General features: G+C 46.1%; 1 pseudogene; it reads left to right on the forward strand.

Annotated features, from left to right (window-relative positions):
* The window catches only part of LOC147118648 (uncharacterized), a 67,513-nt pseudogene extending 55,899 nt beyond the window's left edge, over positions 1 to 11,614 (forward strand).
* Positions 11,615 to 14,720: the final 3,106 nt, after the last annotated feature.

Consider the following 14,720-nt stretch of genomic DNA (forward strand, 5'->3'; position numbering starts at 1 on the left):
GATCCCGATAAGCCATCATCAGAAAAAAAATGCTACTACTTTTTCTTTCACAGCTGGTGCAGTCGGGAGAGCAGGAGGCCAGTAACTCTTATATAGGTGGAGCTGTTGCTAAACCCGAAACACTACAGTGTAGTGTCTCCCACCCTTCCACCTCCTCTAACCTTTTAGGGGTTAGTGGAAGTTGAAAAGGTAGGTTCAATTTATTTTATTTCAGGAGCCTAACCTAGGTGGAGAAGGTTCCAGGACAGGAGGCGGCAGTGAAAATACAACACCAGAAAACAGGTAGGTGACTGGTTGGTGAGTACTTTCACAAACTTATTCTAAGTAGAATTCAATAATTAAGCTAAATCGTAGTAAATAAAAAGGTCTTGTAAGGGTTAAGTCATGGAAGGGCAGCTCAGACCCGTGTCATGCTCCTCCTGTGCCATGTGGGAAATCAGGGACACTGTCCCTGACAACTATGTGTGCAGGAAGTGTGTCCAGCTGCAGCTCCTAGCGGACCGCATGGCGGCGCTGGAGCTGCGAATGGACTCACTCTGGAGCATACGCGATGCTGAGGATGTTGTGGATAGCACATTCAGTGAGTTGGTCACACCGCAGGTAAAGGCTAGCTCAGACAGTAAATGGGTGACCAAAAGGCAGGGTAAAGGCAGGAAGGTAGTGCAGGAGTCACCTGCGGTCATCTCCCTCCAAAACAGGTTTACCGTTTTGGGTACTGTTGGGGGAGATGACTTATCAGGGGAAGGCACCAGCAGCCAGGTTCAGGGCACCATGACTGGCTCTGCTGCACAGAAGGGCGGGAAAAAGAGGGATAGGGCTATAGTGATAGGGGATTCAATTGTAAGGGGGATAGATAGGAGTTTCTGTGGCCGAGACCGAGACTCCAAGATGGTATGTTGCCTCCCTGGTGCAAGGGTCAAGGATGTCTCGGAGCGGGTGCAGAGCATTCTGAAGGGGGAGGGGGATCAGCCAGTTGTCGTGGTACATATAGGTACCAACGATGTAGGTAAAAAGAGGGAGGAGGTCCTACAAGCTGAATTTAGGGAGTTAGGAGCTAAATTGAAAAGTAGGACCTCAAAGGTAGTAATCTCTGGATTGCTACCAGTGCCACGAGCTAATAAGTTTAGAGAGAGTAAGATAGATAAGCTAAATACGTGGCTTGAGCAGTGGTGCAAGGGAGAGGGATTTAAATTCTTGAGGCATTGGAACCAGTTCTTGGGGAGGAGTGACCTGTACCAAGGGGACGGTCTACACCTGAACTGTGAGGGAGCCGATGTCCTCGGGGTAATATTTTCTAGGGCGGTTCGGGAGGATTTAAACTAATTTGGCAGGGGGATGGGAACCTAGATAGTGGAAAGGAGGGAAGTCATATGAAGTCAGAAATAGATGGTAGAAAGGTGAGAAGCAATAAGCAAAGGAGAGAAACACAAAGGGCCAAACTAATTCATAATGAGAGTGTGAAAAAAGCAAGCCTGAAGGCTTTGTATCTTAATGCTAGAAGCATTAGGAACAAGGTGGATGAATTAGTTGTGGAAATAGAGGTAAACAAGTATGATTTGATTGGGATTACAGAAACGTGGCTGCAGGGTGGGCAAGGCTGGGAACTTAACATCCAGGGATATACAATATTTAGGAAGGATCGGCAAAAAGGTAGGGGAGGTGGGGTAGCATTGCTGGTAAAGGAGGGGATTAATGCAATGGAAAGGAAGGATATTAACTCGGATGAAACGGAATCTGTATGGGTAGAAATGAGAAATAGCAAGGGGAGGAAAACGTTAGTGGGTGTGATATATAGGCCTCCAAATAGTAATATGGAGGTGAGGGAAGGCATAAAAAGGGAAATTAGAGAAGCGTGCGATAAGAGCACAGCTGTCATCATGGGTGACTTTAATTTACATATTGATTGGACTACCCAAATTAGTAAAAATTCTGAGGAGGAGGAATTCCTGGAATGTTTTCGGGACGGTTATCTGGACCAATATGTCGAGGAGCCGACTCGAGATCAGGCCATTTTAGACTGGGTATTGTGCAATGAGAAGGGACTTATCAACAATCTTCTTGTACGAGGCCCCTTGGGTCAGAGCGATCATAATATGATCGAGCTCTCAGTCGAGATGGAGAGTGAGGAAATTGAATCAGAGACTAAGGTCCAGAACTTAAATAAAGGGAATTACGAGGGTATGAGACGGGAATTGGGTAAGATTGATTGGGTGGTGTTTCTGGGGGGATTGACAGTGGATAGACAATGGCAAGCATTCAAAGATAGAATGGAAGAATTCCAGAACATGTTTATACCGGTTTGGCATAAAAATAAACCTAAAAAGGTGGCTCAACCGTGGATAACGAGGGAAATTAGGGACAGCATAAAATTAAAAAAAAGGGCATATCAACTGGCAAAAAAAAGCACCAGACCGGAAGATTGGGGGCAGTACAGGATACAGCAAAAGAGGACAAAGGGATTAATCAGGAAGGGGAAAATAGAATACGAAAGTAAACTTGCAGCAAACATAAAGACAGACTGCAAAAGCTTTTATCGGTATATCAGGAGGAAAAGACTGGTAAAATCCCAAGTCGGTCCCTTGCAGTCCGATTCGGGAGAATATATAATGGAGAATAAGGAAATGGCAGACCAATTAAACTCATACTTTGGTTCTGTATTCACAAAGGAGGACACAAATAACCTCCCAGGAATATCGGCAAACATAGGGACTAATGAGAGGGAGGAGCTGACAGAAATTAGTATCTCTAGGGATATGGTGTTGGGTAAGTTGAGGGGACTGAAGGCCGACAAATCCCCGGGGCCTGATAAACTACATCCTAGGGTACTTAAGGAGGTGGCCCTGGAGATAGCAGATGCTCTAAGGATCATCTTCCGGAACTCCATTGACTCGGGAACAGTACCCGTGGATTGGAGGGTAGCTAATGTTACCCCAATATTTAAAAAGGGGGGTAGAGAGAAAGCAGGGAATTATAGACCAGTAAGCCTTACATCGGTTGTGGGCAAAATGCTAGAGTCCATTATTAAGGATAAAATAGCGGAGCACTTGACAAATGGGGAAAGGATCGGACAGAGTCAACATGGATTTACAAAGGGTAAATCGTGTTTGACTAATCTGCTGGAATTTTTTGAGGAAGTAACTGGTAAAATAGATGGGGGAGAGCCAGTGGATGTGGTGTACCTTGACTTCCAGAAAGCCTTCGATAAGGTTCCACACAAAAGATTATCATGCAAAATTAAGGCTCATGGGATTGGGGGCAATGTATTAACGTGGATAGAGAACTGGCTGGCGGATAGAAAACAGAGAGTTGGAATAAACGGCTCGTTTTCGGAGTGGCAGGCAGTGACCAGCGGGGTGCCGCAAGGATCTGTCCTGGGACCCCAGCTGTTCACAATATATATAAATGACCTGGATCAGGGAATTGGATGCAATATTTCCAAATTCGCTGACGACACTAAACTAGGAGGAGGGGTGGGCTCTGATGAGGATGTCAGGAGGCTACAGTGCGATTTGGACAGGTTGGGGGAATGGGCGGATACGTGGCAGATGCACTATAATGTGGATAAATGCGAGGTTATCCACTTTGGGGGTAAAAACAGGAGGGTAGATTATTATCTAAATGGCAATAGATTGGGAGATGGGGAAGTGCAGAGGGACCTGGGTGTTCTTGTGCACCAGTCACTGAAGGAGAGCATGCAGGTGCAACAGGCGATTAAGAAGGCAAATGGTATGTTGGCCTTCATATCAAGGGGGTTCGAGTATAGGAATAGGGATACCTTACTACAGCTGTACAAGGTGCTGGTGAGACCGCATCTGGAGTATTGTGTACAGTTTTGGTCGCCCCATCTGCGGAAGGATGTTCTTGCCATGGAAAGAGTGCAGCGGCGATTCACCAGGCTGATACCTGGAATGGCAGGAATGACCTACGAGGAGAGATTGAATAGTTTGGGCTTGTACTCACTGGAGTTTAGAAGATTGAGAGGGGATCTCATCGAAACATATAAAATTATGGCAGGCCTGGACAGGCTGAATTCAGAGAGAATGTTTCCAATGGCAGGGGAGCACAGAACCAGGGGCCACAGTCTAAAAATAGCGGGCAAATCATTTAAAACAGAGATGAGGAAGAATTTCTTCACTCAAAGAGTGGTGAGCCTGTGGAATTCCCTGCCACAGAGGGCTGTGAAGGCTAATTCAATAAATATTTTCAAGAGAGAATTGGATATATTTCTGAAGGCTAAGGGGATTAAGGGTTACGGAGAAAAGGCGGGGACGGGGTACTGAACTGGTAAGATCAGCTAAGATCTCAGACGAAGATCAGCCATGATCTCATTGAATGGCGGAGCAGGCTCGAAGGGCCGAATGGCCTACTCCTGTTCCTATCTCTATGTTTCTATGTTTCTATTGTGGAAAAGAAGGTCATTGGGCCAGGACGTGTAAGGCAAGAATACAAGGACGTGGTCGAGGCAGAGGAAGAGGTCAGGGATACTACTCTGATCAAACATATTACCCGACCAATACACCAGAACCCTCCTCGGATGAGTCTCAAGCCAGCAACTTCCTGCAAAGATTCAAGCAACTCACACTGAAACAGCAGGGGGAGTTACTCGCAGCAGCAAAAAACTCATAGAGCCCACCCTCGCCCTATCAGTACCTCTCCAGGCACTGATACAACAAAGATCAGATGGAATATATGTAAATATGAAGGTGGGCAATCAGGACATAGACTGTCTACTGGATACGGGAGCAGAATTAACATGTTTACCCCTACGTTATGGAAAATTTATATCCCTGGATGGAAGGACACGGACAGTCCATGGGGCTGGGGGACATGGTCTAAAGATTAAAAGAACTGAGCCCGTGCTTATAGGATTTGGCCCATACGAGTTAACTATGAAGATCTGGATAGGACCAGTGGATCAAGCCCTTTTGGGTTGGGATGTTCTGAATCAACTGAATTCCTCGTTGCATTTCGAGGATGGTCAGGTGACATGGTCAATCAGATCATTAAAGAAAGAGGAATTGAAAAAACATTCAATATGGGCCAAAGATAAGAATGATTGTGGCTTGCTCCAAATGGAACCTGCATCATTCACCGGGACCAAGCCCCCATGCACTAAACAGTACCCCATCAGTCCAACCTCCATTGCTGGAATACTGCCTGTTAATCAACAACTAGAAGAACAAGGTGTGCTTGTTAAAACTCATAGTTCTTCCAATAGCCCCGTGTAGCCGCTGCAGAAAGATAACGAAAATTGGCATCTGACTGTCGATTACAGGAAAGCCAATCAGTGTATTGATCAAAAAGCTCCTTTGGTCGCTGATCCCTCCACTATTTTGAATGCTCTCACACCGGAACACAAATACTTCTCGGTTATAGATATGGCCAATGGATTTTGGTCAGTGCCCCTGGCACCGGAGGTGCAACACTGGTTTGCTTTCACTGTCCAAGGACAACAGTATACCTGGACCCGGTTACCACAGGGTTTTCACAACAGCCCTATCGTATTCCACATGGCCTTACAAAGTCATTTGCGAGAATTGCCTCCCCTGTCCTCTACAGTCATCCAATATGTAGATGATATTCTGCTAGCCTCACACATGGAAGAACAGCATGAACAGGATTTACGAGTTCTGCTGGACCACCTTAGTCTGAAAGGACATAAAGCCAACATCAACAAAGCACAAATATCCCAAGAAGAGGTTGTATACCTGGTACAAAAGATTTCACAAGCAAAAAGAGAACTTACCCAGGATAGAATTGCAGCCATTCGGGCTGCTAAAGAACCCACCACTATCCAGGAACTAAGGTCCTTTTTGGGATTGTGTAACTTTAACAGAAATTGGATTGACTCCTTTACACAGCTTGCTCAGTCATTGAATGATGTTTTAAAGGGGAAACGTACATCTAAAGAATCTATCACCCTCACTAAGGAACAGCAAGAGGGATTTCTGAATTTGAAAATGACTTAAAACTTGGAAGGGGAGGGTGAACAGCCAGTTGTCATGGTGCATATAGGTACCAACGATATAGGTAAAAAACGGGATGAGGTCCTAAAAGCTGGATATAGGGAGTTAGGAGATAAATTAAAAAATAGGACCTCAAAGGTAGTAATCTCAGGATTACTACCAGTGCCACGTGCTAGTCAGAGTAGAAATAGAAGGATTTTTCAGATGAATACGTGGCTAGACGAATGGTGCGAGGGGGAGGGATTCCAATTCCTGGGACATTGGAACCGGTTCTGGGGGAGGTGGGACAAGTTCAAACCGGACGGTTTACATCTGAGCAGGGCCGGGACCGATGTCCTAGGGGGAGTGTTTGCTAGTGCTCTGGGGGAGGGTTTAAACTAAAATGGCAGGGGGTTGGGAACCTGAGCAGGGAGACAGAGGAAAGGGAAACAAGTATAAAAGCAAAAGATAGGAAGGAGAAAAACAAAAGTGGGAGTCAGAGAATTCAACGATTTAAATCAAACATGGCCACAGTAAATAATAATTCTACTAGGTCGAAGAGCATTAAAAAAACAAGCCTGAAGGCCTTGTGTCTTAATGCGAGGAGCATTTGTAATAAGGTGGATGAATTAGCTCCACAAATAGAGCTAAACGAATATGATTCGATTGGGATTACGGAAACATTGCTCCAGGGTGGCCAAGGCTGGGAACTCAACATCCAGGGGTATTCAATATTCAGGAAAGATAGGCAAAAAGGAAAGGGAGGTGGGGTAGCATTGCTGGTTAAAGAAGGGACTAACACAATTGCAAGGAAGGATATTAGCTCTGATGATGTGGAATCTGTATGGGTAGAACCGAGAAAAACCAAGGGGCAGAAAACGTTTGTGGGAGTGGTATATAGACCTCCAAACAGTAATGCGGAGGTTGGGGATGGCAATAAAAGGGAAATTAGAGAAGTGTGCAATAAGGGCACAGCAGTCTTCATGGATGACTTTAATCTACATATACATTGGGCTAACCAAATTAGTAACAATACTGTGGAGGAGGAATTCCTGGAGTGTTAACGGGATGGTTTCCTGGACCAATATGTCGAGGAACCAACCAGAGATCAGGCCATCTTAGACTGGGTATTATGTAATGAGAAAGGATTAATTAGCAACCTTGTTGTATGAGGCCCCTTGGGTCGGAGCGATCATAATATGATCAAATTCTGCATTAACATGGAGAATTAAGTGGTTGACTCAGAGACTAGGGTCCTCAATTTCAATAAAGGAAACTACGATGATCTGAGGCACGAGTTGGGTAGGATTGATTGGGGAATGTCACTCAAAGGGTTGACGGTGGATGGGCAATGGCAAACATTCAAAGATCGTATGGATGAACTACAGAATTTGTTCATCCCAGTTTGGCATAAAAGTGAAACAAAAAAGTGACTCAACCGTGGAATTAGGGATAGCATAAGATCCCAGGAGAGGACATATAAATTGGCCAGAAAAAGCAATAAACCTGAGGATTGGGAGCAGTTTAGGATTCAACAAAGGAGGACAAAGGGATTAATTAAGAGGGGGAAAATTGAGTGAGATTAACCTTGCAGGGAACATAAAAACTGATTCTAAAAGCTTTTCTAGATATGTGAAGGGAAAAAGATTGGTGAAGTCAAGCATAGGTCCCTTGCAGTCAGAATCAGGGGAATTTATAATGGGGAACAAAGAAATGGCAGACCAATTAAATACATACTTTGGTTCTGCCTTCACAAATGAGGACACAAATAACCTCCCAAAGATGTCGGGGAACATAGGGTCTAATGAAAGGGAGGAACTGATAGAAATCAATATTTGTAGGGAAATTGTGTTAGGGAAATTGATGGGATTGAGGGCCGATAAATCCCCAGGGCCTGATAATCTACATCCTAGGGTACTTAAGGAAGTGGCCCTAGAAATAGTAGATGCATTGCTGGTCATCTTCCAAAATTCGATAGACTCTGGAACAGTACCCATGGATTGGCGGGTAGCTAATGTTACCCCACTGTTCAAAAAGGGTGGTAGAGAGAAAACGGGGAATTACAGACATTGGTAAGCCTGACATCGATAGTGGGGAAAATGCTAGAGTCCATTATAAAGGATGCAATAGCAGGGCACTTGGAAAAATGTGACCGGATTGGACAAAGTCAACATGGATTTACAAAAGGTAAATCGTGCTTTACTAATCTACTGGAATTTTTTGAGGATGTAACTGATAGAATAAAGAAGGGAGAACCAGTGGGTGTGATGTATTTGGACTTTCAAAAGGCTTTCGATAAGGTCCCGCATAAGAGATTAGTGTGTAAAATTAAGGCACATAGGATTGGGGGCAAGGTATTGACTTGGATAGAGAACTGGTTGGCAGACACAAAGCAAAGAGTTGGAATAAACGGCTCTTTTTCTGAGTGGCAGGCAGTGACTAGTGGGGTACCACAGGGATCAGTCCTTGGGCCCCAGCTACTCACAATATATATTAATGATCTGGACGAGGGAACTAGATGTAATATCTCCAAGCTTTCAGACGACACAAAGCTGGGTGGATGTGTGTGCTGTGAGGAGAATGCCGAGAAACTCCAGAATGATTTGGACAGGTTGGGTGATTGGGCAGAAGCATGGCAGATGCATTATAATGTGGATAAATGCGAGGTTATCCACTTTAGTGTCAAAAACAGGAAGGCAGATTGTTATCTGAATGGCAGTAGATTGGGCGAAGGGGAAGTGCAACGAGACCTGGGTGTCCTTGTGCACCAGTCACTGACAGTAAGCATGCAGTTGCAGCAGGTGGTTAAGATGGCAAATGGTATGTTGGCCTTCATAGCGAGAGGATGTGAGTACAGGAACAAGGATGTCTTGCTGCAGTTGTACAGGGCCTTGGTGAGACCACATCTTGATTATTGTGTGCAGTTTTGGTCACCTTATCTGAGGAAGGATGTTCTTGCCATGGAAAGAGTGCAGCGAAGATTCACCAGGCTGATACCTGGGATAGCGGGAATGATGTATGAGGAGAGGTTGGGTCAATTGGGCTTGTACTCGCTGGAGTTCAGAAGAATGAGAGGGGATCTCATCGAAACTTATAAAATTCTAACATGACTAGACACACTAGATGCTGGAAGGATGGTCCCGATGGTTGGGGAGTCCAGAACCAGGGGTTACAGTCTAAGGATAAGGGGTAAGCCATTTAGGACAGAGATGAGGAGGAATTTCTTCACCCAGAGAGTGGTGAACCTGTGGAATTCTCTACCAAAGAAGGCAGTTGAGGCCAATTCATTAAATATATTCAAGAAGGAGTTGAATATATTTCTTAAGGCTAAAGGGATCAAGGGATATGGAGAGAAGGCAGGAACAGGGTACTGAATTTGGATGATCAGCTATGATCTCATTGAATGGCGGTGCAGGCTCAAGGAGCCGAATGGCCTACTCCTGCTCCTATCTTCTATGTTTCTATGTGCAGCCTTTACTTGCGGTGTGACCAACTCATTAAACGTGCTTTCCACGATGTCCTCAGCATCGCGAATGCTCCAGTATGTATCCATTCGCAGCTCCAGCACCGCAATGCAGTTTGCCAGTAGCTGCAGCTGGATACACTTCCCGCACACATGGTCATCAGGGACACATGAAGTGTCCCTGATTTCCCACATAGTGTAGGAGGAGCATACCATGGCGCCGAGCTGTACTGCCATGACTTACCCTTTAATTAATTCAAATTAAATTAAATCAAATCAATCCCACCAATTACTCTATAATTAAATGATATACTCAAGGGCCCTTGTTTACCAGCAGTCCCAGCTACACACCAGAGACCTTAGAAACTATAAACCACAAAATTTAAGTTTGGAAGAAAGAGAGAAATACTCACCAACCAATCACTTACCTGCTTTCTGGTGATGTCACACTTAGTTTACTTTTTACTTCTCTCTCTCCTCTCGCAGGTCCACCTCTCCCGCTCTCGGAGCTCAGTTTAATTCAGCCTCTCCCACCTCTCCTCTTGCAGGTCCGCCTCTCCCGCTCTCAGAGCTCAGTTTAAACCTTGGGATGTGGGCCTCGTTCGCAAGAGCACCATATATTGCCAATCCCCAGTTTCCTGTTGAGAAGGGGGTGGTGAGTCACCTTCTTGAACTGCTGCAGTCCGTGTGGTGAAGGTACTGCCACAATGTTGTTCGGTAAGGTGTTCCAGGATTTTGACCCAGCAACAATGAATATGTCTCAGTCAGGATGGTGTGTGACTTGGAGGGGAACTTGGAGATGATGGTGCTCCCATGCACCTTCTGCCCTTGTCCTTCTAGGTGGTGGAGGTTGCGAGTTTTGGAGGTTCTGTCAAAGTTCTGGTCGAGTTGCAGATGTATAAAGTTCCTTTCCTTCGACCCCTCCCACTCCCACCTCTCTCTCACTCCTCCCATTGAGGCCAGAGTCGTGTGTAGGCCCAGACCAGGTGGTGAATTCCCTTCCCTGAGGGACATTAGTGAACCAGTTGGATTTTCATGGTCACTTTTTTCTAGTGCCAGCCCCACAAATGACCAAATTCATTGAGCTCAATTTCACAACCTCCCTTTGTTTTCTTGTGGGTTCTCTCTCATGCTACCTATTTTAAATTAATTTTACAAGGCATTAGAAGGGGAGGATTTACAGACTGTAAGCTCAAACCAAACATCACATCAAGATCTGACAGAGTCACTCGACTCATCGGATCTGAATATCACCAGACCTCAGAACATGGAAGCAAAAAGCACCATTCGCAGCAGAGAGAAACCGTATACATGTTCTGTGTGTGGACGAGGCTTCAGCCGATCCTCTGGCCTATCGAGACACAAGCACAGTCACACCGGGGAGAGGCCGTTCACCTGCTCTGAGTGTGGGAAGGGTTTCGCTAATTCATCTCACCTACTGAAACACTAGCGAGTTCACACTGGAGAGAGGCAGTTCACCTGATCGTGTGTGGGAAGGGATTCACTCAGTCATCCACCCTGCTGAAACACCAGTGAGTTCACACTGTGGAGAGGCCATTCACCTGCTCTGAGCTTGGTAAGGGATTCACTCAGTCATCCGACCTTCAGACACACCAGCGAGTTCACACTGGGGAGAGGCCGTTCACCTGCTCTGAGTGTGGGATTGGATTCAGTCGTTCATCCAACCTGCTGACCCATCAACTTGTTCACACTGATAAGAGACCTTTTAAATGTTCTGACTGTGAGAAGAGATTTAAAAGCAAAACGCATCTGCTGAGACACCAGCAAGTTCAGACTGGGGAGAGATCGTTCTCCTGCCCTGTGTGTGGGAAGAGATTCACTCAGTCATCCACCCTGCTGAATCACCAGCGAGTTCACACTGATGAGAGACCTTTTAAATGCTCGGACTGTTAGAAGTGCGATAAAAGTTCTGGGGAACTGACATGCCATCAACGTGTTCACACTGATGAGAGACGGTTCAGATGCTCTCACTGCGGAACTGGGTTCAGGCAATCATCTGAACTCACTGTACACCAGCGAGTTCACACTGGGGAGAGGCCGTTCACCTGCTCCATGTGTGGGAAGGGATTCACTCAGTCATCCCACCTGCTGAAACACCAGCGAGTTCACAAGTGACTGCAGGGGTTGGATTCTGCTGTTATTGCTGCTGTTAATCACATCTAGGACTGAACCATGTTCATTCTGACAGTTGGGGTTTGTTTCTGCTGATGTTAATAACTCCTGTAACTGGGCTGGAGTTTAATATTCTGGATAGATGTCAAATAAACCAGCTTTGCTTTAAACACATTGTTGTAGATTTATGTCTTTCCCACCTGAGTGTTTAGCATCACCTGGCTGGAGCTCAGAAAGGACAATCTGGGGGAGGATCGTACAGCGGGAACAGAACTTCAGCCTGGACACAGTCCTTCAAGGCCACACTGAGAGGGGCAAACGGCACTTTGGTCTTTCTCATCTCTCTTCACTGACAGCAAAGTCGCCGTGTGGGTTAATATCGAGGCGTGTGAGAAACATGTCCCAGCCACTCTCTGCCATGGTTCAGAGGTCCTAGGTACGGAACAGAAGGCTCCTTTAGTAATGTACCCCAGTGCTTTTTTTTAATGGCCTTATTAATGTGTGTCGCTACTTTTAGTGATTTGTGTATCTGTATCCCGGGATCCCTCTGCTCCTCCAGCCCATTTGGACTCAGGGGCAAAATTTTGGTGATGCCCCCTTTGGGTTGCTAACATTGCCGGGCTAATTTTAGCGCCCCAAATAAGTTAGCGCCCCTGCGCATTAAATTCAGCGATAGCGCCCCAAGCAGGGAATAGATAGGCATTTCTGCGGCCACAAATGAGACTCCAGGATGGTATGTTGCCTCCCTGGTACAAGGGTCAAGGATGTCTCAGAGCGGCTGCAGAACATTTTGGAAGGGGAGGGTGTACAACCAGTTGTCGTGATGCATATAGGTACCAACGATATAGGTAAAAACCGGGATGCTGCCCAGGTCCGCGCATGCTCAGCTCACCTTCCATTGTTAAAGGTCAGGCCCTGCCCCTCACACACTCTGATTGGTTGGAGGACCCGCCGCCTGCTCGCTGCTCCAGCCCCACCCCGCTCTTCCTATTGGTCCGGAGCTCCCACCAATCATCCGGACAGATGATGAGCTGAGCATGCAAGGACCTTGGCAGCAGCCGGTGACACATCAGGTGAGAGAGCTCAGGGAGCGGGTTCATGAACCCCGGGGGAGGCTGCGAGATTCTCAGCAGCTCAGCTCTGCTCGGTGCTGTGTGAACGGGCTGCTCCACACCCCGGCTGCTCACGGGGAATGCCAGTGCGGAGGGCCCAGTGCCGAAGGTCCAGGGTAGAAGACCCAGAGGAGAGTGTCCTAGGTGGGAGGCCCAGCACGGAGGACCCCAGGCAGGGGGCCTAGGACAGAGCGGCTGGTCGACAGAAGCGGAGTCGGGAGATGCTGTGGGTGAGCATGCTGCACGGTTTCTAAAGTTGAAGAACGGTCTCCAGCCTGAATGAGTTCTAGCGGCCCCGTCTGTGCTCCGTTTGGTGGCAGCTGTGAGGCTTTTTCTCGGTGACGGGGGCCGGTTTGTGCGCTGCCATTTTGGTGGAGGAAAGACAAACTGTTCCCATCTATAGTATGGTGCTTGAGCGGCCATAAGATGGGAAAAGAGAATGGAATAAAAGTGAAAAATGAAAAAAGGAAAATAAAAGGATGATAAAAGGCAAAACAAAGTAATATCGGCAAGGAATAACGAATGTCTTGATGGCTGGGTCCTGTGAGTGATAACAGCAAGAAGAAGGAAATTTGAGTAGTCGTTTTCTTCTTTTACGGGATTTGAGAAAGTGGTCGGCTTCTTTTCTGTGGAAAAGTTGAAGACTGTGGATAAGGATCATGACATTATATGGTTAGATAACATCAAGTGAAGACGAGGAGTTATTAGAGGGCCAATAGGACTGGCGTAGAATTGATATTTACTTGTTTTGTTGAAGAACTTTCGGGTTCTGGTTAAAAGTATTTACTTGAAGTTTTAATTGATTTCTGATATGGTTATGGGACTTTGTGTATTGTGGTGTTATTTAGTGTTAAAGCCTTCCACAATGTACGAACGAACGAACGCCAAGTGAACGCACGCATGCGGACACAAATAATACGCACGCACACACGCATACACAATGGATCTTATGTTCGATCGAATGACGTGCCCTCGCTCCCCAGGATGAAGGCCGGCTTGGTGAGCGTGAGGCCTGCCAGGATGGATGAATGAACGCACGCATGCACGCAGGTAGACAAATGATATGCACGCACGCAGACATGCACAATGGAATTTACACTTGAGCGAACGAACGGAGGAATGAATGACTGAATGATTGAACGATGCCAGTAGGACTGGCGTGTACGGGTTCTTTCTTTTCTTGGTTTGTTAAATAGTGGCAGTTTGTACTGTAAACATCATTGATTTACCTGTAAAATTTATTATTGTATTTATATTGTTGACCATAAAGCTGTTTTTGAGGTTTTTTATGTGGTCAATGAATGTAATGGATTTATTATGTAATTGATGAGTTGTAACAAGTACTACAATATTTAAATAAATATGTTTGACTCAAAAAAAAACCCAGGGGGCACGGGCTGCTCACACCCCGAGTGCGGCCCCAGGCCCCATTATTAAAACACTCAACATTATCCACCTCCCAACAACTACCCGCCAGCTTAAGACACAAACTCCGGGACAACCAGGAAGTGCTGGGAAATCCCCAGCGATTCAGAGAGCGTCTGTAAATGGAGGAGAAATGGTAATTGGTCAGGGAGCGTCTGTAAATGCAGAAGAAATGCTGACTGGTCAGGGAGCATCTGTAAATGGAAGAGAAGTGGTGACTGGTCAGGGAGCATTAGTAAATGGAGGAGAAATGGTGACAAGTCAGAGAGCGTCTGGAAATGGAGGAGCAATGGTGACTGGTTAGGGAGCATCTGTAAATGGAGGAGAAATGGTGACAAGTCAGGGAGTGTCTGTAAATGGAGGAGAAATGGAGACAGGTCAGGGAGCATCTGTAAATAAAGGAGAAATTATTCCTTATTTTGGGGCTTGGTTTGTGTGAATAAATATATCACTAGTTTCAATTAGACTCTTTTCCGTGTCCTAGCTCCTGTAAATACTGGCTGGAAAGGGGCCAGACTCTCAGGAGGGTCCACACCACTGGCTGCTCGTGTGTCAGTGATCTCCCATCAGATTAATCTGTGTCAGCTGTGTGTGTGTTTAATAAAGTGCCCAAAGCAGTTCATAAGGTGGGGAACCAGTGAG

The sequence above is a fragment of the Somniosus microcephalus genome, chromosome 4 (genome assembly GCF_052327205.1).
Source record: "Somniosus microcephalus isolate GS21.2 chromosome 4, FLI_Smic_1.0, whole genome shotgun sequence".
Lineage (NCBI taxonomy): Eukaryota > Metazoa > Chordata > Chondrichthyes > Squaliformes > Somniosidae > Somniosus > Somniosus microcephalus.